Here is a 6,676-nt window from a genome sequence, read left to right as displayed (position 1 = left end):
AAAAAAAATAAATTGTTTTTCAAATTTTCCATTTATTTATTTTGTGTGTGTGCATGTCTACATGGTGTGTGTGTGTGTGTGTGTGTGTGTGTGTGTGTATGTGTGTCCGCGTGTGTCTGTATGTGTGCACACACAGAGTGTCACAGAGCTTCTGTGGTCTGACAACAACTTTTATAGTCTCTCTCTCTCACCAGTGGTACCCAAGGATGGAACTCAGGTGGTCAGGCTTAGTGGCAAGCCCCTTTATGCACCGAGCCATATCTCAGCCCTTCTCCCTGAATTTCTAATCCATCTAGAAAAACTAAAGATGTTCTTCCTGATGTGACAGCTTTGGCTTGGCAAGTAACCAGAGCACGTGCCCAAAAGACTGCAGATGAGCTTTTAGGTATTTCCAGCAGGCTTTCCGGGGGTGGTGGCTTTCCTAACATTCCTCCCCTATACAGTTAGACGGCTGGGGTTGGGAGTAGGAGCCTGGGAGGGGGACACTTGGATGGGATCCCAAACAAAGTAAGGGGACTGGCTTTTCCAGTTCAACCCCAGCAACTCAGGGCCCTGTATCTCATTTGGCACTTTTAAAAAGTCTCTGTCCCCTCTGGAGAGCAGTGTGGTCACATAGGAAGAGAACTACGAAATGATTCAGAGCCTGCGACCCAACCTCCCGCTTCTGAAATATACCCTCAAAGAAATATGCAAAAGAGAGATGAAAACAAATAAAACAAAAATCTTTACAGTAACACCATTCATAACAATGGAAAAATGGGATGGAAACCAATGCCCAAAATTGGGAATAGGTCCTCTGTGTTGTAGCTGTTTGAGACAATGGAATGTCGTGTTGCTATTAACAGAAAGTTTGTTTCTAGATTGCGCTGATACACTGGAGTGCACGCATAAGATAAGGCTGAGGGAAAGAGAAACCCGGGGCATGAAAATACAAGCTCTGCTGCAGATGTAAATCACTCCCTTGCTCACTGATAAGAATCAGAAGTTAGTGGAGTGCTGTAAAGCACTGCAATTCTAAATTTATAGCATTATTATATTTTCCTTTTAAAGTTCAGGGTATCTTCAAAACACTAGATTTTGGACTGGAGCTAGAATGGTTTTTTGGGGTTTTTTGTTTGTTTGTTTGTTTGTTTTTAAGATCCATCATCCCCCTTACTCCTGTTGAGGAGAAGGATTTCCCAGTCTATCAACTCAATGGATATTTTGCAATGCTGTTTATCTGTAGCCTTGGTTCTCAACTTTCCTTATGCTGCAACCCTTTAATACAGCTTCTCATGTTGTGATGACCCCCAACCATAAAGTTATTTTGTGGCTACTTTGTAACTGTTTACAGGGTGTCTGATACCTAGTATGTGGCCCCACCCCCCAAAGGAGTCCTAAGCCACAAGTGAGAAACAGTGGTCAATAAGAACAGGCAATCAGAGAGATGTTCCAGTTACCAGAGGACCTAGGTTTAGTTACCTGCACCCATTTTAGGCAGTCATAACTTCCTGTAACTCCAGCTCCTGGGGTTGGGGATGGGGTGGGGTATGAGGGGGATGTCCAGTGCCCTCTTCTGGCTTCTCCAGGTACTGCACAAACACTAATTCCATGCTTAGGTCCTTCAATAAATCACACAGAGCAGCAGGAAGAGACACACCTAGCTCTATTTACTAGGCTGTGCCTCAATAATTACATAATCTGGGCTATGGAGAGAGACCTCATCTCAAAAAACATTAATAACGATGATGATGATGATGATGATAACAGCAACAACAATACCCAGATGTGTGTAATAATTTGTTATTATTTCAGTCTTTTAGAAACAAAAGTCTAGGGCTGGCAAGATGGCTCAGCAAGTAAGAGCACTGACTACTCTTCAGAAGGTCCTGAGTTCAAATCCCAGCAACAACATGGTGGCTCACAACCACCTGTAATGAGATCTGACTCCCTCTTCTGGTGTGTCTGAAGACAGCTACAATGTACTTATGTATAATAAATAAATCTTTGAGCCGGGCATGGTAGCACACGCCTTTAATCCCAGCACTTGGGAGGCAGAAGCAGACAGATTTCTGAGTTCAAGGCCAGCCTGGTCTATAGAGTGAGTTCCAGGGCAGCCAGGGCTACACAGAGAAACCCTGTCTCAAAAAAAACAAATAAATAAATAAATAAATAAATAAATAAATAAATAAATAAATAAATCTTTGGGCCGGAGCAAGCAGGGACTGAGCAAGCAGAAGTCCTAAAAATTCAATCAACAACCACACGAAAGCTCACAACCAGTGTACTCACAATACATAAAATAAATAAATAAATCTAAAAATAAAAAAGAAACAAAAGGTTATGCTGTGGCAAAAGACTATGAAAATAGTCTTAAATGGCCTAAGGGTCTTTCCTGTGTGTGTGTGTGTATGTGTGTGTGTATGTGTGTGTGTGTGTATGTGTGTGTGTGTGTATGTGTGTGTGTGTATGTGTGTATGTATGTATGTGTGTGTATGTGTGTGTGTGTATGTGTGTGTGTGTGTGTGTGTGTGTGTGTGTGTGTGTGTGTGTGTGTGTGTGAAAACAACAGCAACAGCAAAAACTTCCCAGGGACCCTAGAAGCTCTGTTCCTACCACTGAAGCATGCACGTGAAGGTAGATTTAGTCTGATCTGGAGCGTGTTGAGTCGGTATGAGGATCTGTCGCTGGAAAGCAGCAATGTCCCGCATTGCTATCAGTGTGTAAGCAAAGCATGACGGGCCCCGTGGCTTCGGGAACAGCCAGTTGATCTATGACCCTCCAGGTTCACATCTATCATGATCAGCAGATTAAGCCCAACCAGGTTTCACTGATTCATGAGGTCCTGAGGAAACAGTATGTGACAGTAACTGAATGATCTGCCCTGCAGACGCAAAGGTTGGTGAGATCTGTTTGCTTTCCCAGGACGATGATCAGTATTTGCTAAAAGATGTCTCCTCAAAAGACTGAAGGGGCTGGGTGGTAGAGGCACATACCCTTAATCCCAGCACTTGAGAGGGAGGCAAATACTGAGTTCAAGATCAGCCTGGTCTAGAGAGCTTGTTCCAGGACAGCCCGGGCTACACAGAGAAACCCAGTTAAGGGGAGGAAGACAGAGGGACTAAAGGTATAAACTTGGTTTCTTTTCTTTTTCTTTTTTTCCATCAAAACTTTGATTGTCTGGAACTAAGTGTCACCTGCAAAGTTTGACCTTGTTTTTTTTTTTTTAAGATTTATTTATTATTATAGATGAGTACACTGTAGTTGTCTTCAGATGCACCACAAGAGGGTACCAGATTTCATTAGGAGTGGTTGTGAGCCACCATGTGGTTGCTGGGATTTGAACTCATGCGGAAGAGCAGACAGTGCTCTTACCTGCTGAGCCATCTCACCAGCCCAAGTTTGACCTTGTTAATAAAGCATCTGGAGGTCACATGTTTGTATGTTCTAACCATGATGCTTGGCCATCAAGGGGATGCAAATAAGTGATTCAGCAATTCCTACCTTAAAAAACTCATATAAACCAGCAGTGGGGGCACATACCTTTAATCGCAACACTCAAGCCTCAAGAGTAGTCAGATCATGGTGAGTATGAGGCCGCCTGGGCCACAGAGCAAGTTCTAGGCTACTGAGACCGTGTCTCAAAAGCAAAATAAAACCAAATTTAATTTTTTAAAAGAAATTTACATTAATATGATTTTTTACAGATTTTTTTCTTTTACTTTATGTGCATGGATATTTGGCCTGCACACGTGTATGTGCAGCAGGTGAGTGCCTGTTGGGTCTCCTGAAACTGAGGTTTCAGGTGGTTATGAGCCACCTTATGGTGTTGGGTTTTAGGAACTGAATTCAGTTCTCTGCAAGATCAGCAATGCTCATAAGAGCCGAGCCATCTCTCTAGCTCTGTATGTGGTATTCCAGTCTACTCCTTTTAACCTGCGGACCCCTACTTACACTTGAGCGTGTCTCTGCCAACATGTGCATGCTAATGTATAATTATACATGAACTGCTTCAACATTAAATATCCATGTATAAAGAGCTGTCAAAATGTATTACTTATTACTCAGCCTTGCTTTCATTTCTTATCAGAAGATTAAAGAAGATGAACAAATGTTTCTAACATTTTTCTTCTGAACTCCTTGAAGTATTTCTGCTTGTGAGCCTTCAGTCTAGATATTCTGCTTGAGTTTTGCTAAGAGAATGGTCAGGTCAACGACTCTGACAGCGGGAGCAAACACATCAGGACTTACAGGAATGAACTATCTAATAAATACCACCATCTCTGAAAACTCATACATCTATTAGTAGATATAAAAATTTACATGTGTAACCAAAGGAAAAAAAAAAAAGCCGGGCGGTGGTGGCGCACACCTTTAATCCCAGCACTTGGAAGGCAGAAGCAGGCGGATTTCTGAGTTCGAGGCCAACCTGGTCTACAGAGTGTGTTCCAGAGTGATACAGAGAAACCCTGTCTCGAAAAAAAAAAAAAAAATTAGATGTGTACTTTTCTCAAACAAGGTCAAAAGTGTGCTCAATAAAATCCTAAAATTATGTAGTGCATAATGAAGAGGCAGGGAAGGCAGTTTAAAAAAAAAAAAAAAAGTTCTCATCATTGAATTTATTGATGGGATTTGATGAAAACTTACTGTGAACCAGGTAAGCACTATGGATTGGGCACTGGGGGTGTAGTAAGAAGATGGCGGGTGAAGAGGAAGAGGCGAGAAACCAACCAAAGGTTGAGGAGTTTGTGGAGCTAAGTGTGGCGCACAGAACTCACCAGAAGAAAACAAGTATCAGATTACAAATCGCGACCCAGAGAAGGGGGCTGCGCGCACGAGAGAGGATGATAAGAGAAGGTGTCTGCTTCAGATAACATCCTTGACCAGACCCCTCAGAGATGTTATCTATCCCAGGAGCTGAAGTCAGAGGGGAGACTGCCGCAGAGAAGAGACAAAATGGCACGCTGCCAGACACAAAGCAGACTACCCCAGGCCTCCTAAATCAGAGGGCAAACTCAGTCTTTCTTTCGGGTGTCCTTGAAGCCACTCGTGTCTGTCAGTGATGCCCTCCTCAGAGCCTCCGGAGTTATTTTAGGTCCACGATACAGACAGCAGACTCCAAGAACAGCGATTCAAGTTTCCTTTGGTGTAGCATCCTCGGCACAGGCTTTTTGGCAAGTGGGACAGATGGTGTTAACGCTAGAGACAGGCTGCCCCACTGGTCCTGCCCTCCTGGTGTGAGCAGTCACCACTGACCACACCAGAAATAGCAGAACCGCCGGGTCTGCTCTAAAGTTATTCAAATTCCCAGCGAGCACCTGTCTAATCTCACAGGAATTAGCCTGTGGAAGGAGTCATGTGGAGGTCCCATGCCCACCGAAACCACTGAGGCAAGGCAGAGAAGGCGGATTTATGGTGCACTATCATCTGGGGATCACGTTCTGCTCATTAGGTCTGGCTAAGTGCCGCCAGGAATCCTGTGAAGAGCTTTGCTGGAGAGGGAGGCAGATAACTGGCGGTGGCCTCTAAGTGAATCCAGATGGAGTGGCAGGTAATGCTCAGGGGAGGGGCTGGGGTTTGCAAACTCACTTAACCGCGGTCAGACGCCTGGGATTAAAATTGTTGCCCCTTGGCTGTTTAGTTGTGCTTGCTGTTTATATGCACTTAGATGATAAGAGAGGTTGAGGAGAAATCCCCCACAATGCACCTCAGATAGAAAACAGGAACTTTAAATCATCTTTGAAGCCAAATGTGTCCCACATTCTGGGGTCTGGGGTAAGACTGAGAGTCGTTGCAGCTCTGAAAGGATAGAAAACGGCCCTCTCAGTTCTGAAAATTCTGTGAAAACCAGCAGGAAGGAAAGTCCCTCGGGTTTGTTTACAGAGAGATAAGCCTGTAGCCAATTAAAAAAAAATCATTAAAACAATAAACAGTAAAAATAGAGAAAAGTGTATTTCTCATGGGAAAAGAACTAGAAGAGATATTTTTAACAGAAAAGCTGTCTGTTCTTTTTTTAAGTTTTAGATTTATTTTATTTCATGGGTGTGGGTGTTTTGCCTGTATGTATGTATGTACATATGTATGTGTACTACATGCGTGCTTGGTGTCAGAGAGGCCACAAGACAGCATCGGACTCCCTGGAACTGGAGTTACAAACACTTTTGAGCCGCAATGTGAGTCCTGGGAATTGAACCCATGTCCTCTGCAAGAGCAGCCAGTGCTCTTGATCATTAAGCCCTCTCCAGCCCCCAGCACTTTCAATAACTTCAAGTCAGCATGGCTTGGTGTGAATAATTAGTTGCAAATTTAAAACAAGTACGGCTAAGTGCAAGAGGGAACAAAGGGTGCGATACAGGACATCCTTGTTTGATTTTAATCTCCAGCACACCCCCAAGATGGATGGGTAACAAGTTATAGTTAAAAAGAAAAAGGGCAGCCGGGCAGTGGTGGCGCACGCCTTTAATTCCTGCACTTGGGAGGCAGAAGCAGGTGGATTTCTGAGTTCGAGGCCAGCCTGGTCTACAGAGTGAGTTCCAGGACAGCCAGGGCTACACAGAGAAACCCTGTCTTGAAAACCCAAAAAAAAAAAAAAAAAAAAAAAAAAAAAAAAAAAAAAAAAAGGCAGGGTATGACCAAACTAACCAGTTATTTATTAAAGTTTGAGGTTTTTTTTTTCTTTTGTTTATTTTGTTTGGGA

This window comes from Mastomys coucha, unplaced genomic scaffold, assembly GCF_008632895.1.
Source record: "Mastomys coucha isolate ucsf_1 unplaced genomic scaffold, UCSF_Mcou_1 pScaffold22, whole genome shotgun sequence".
NCBI lineage: Eukaryota > Metazoa > Chordata > Mammalia > Rodentia > Muridae > Mastomys > Mastomys coucha.
This window is presented reverse-complemented; position numbering follows the sequence as displayed.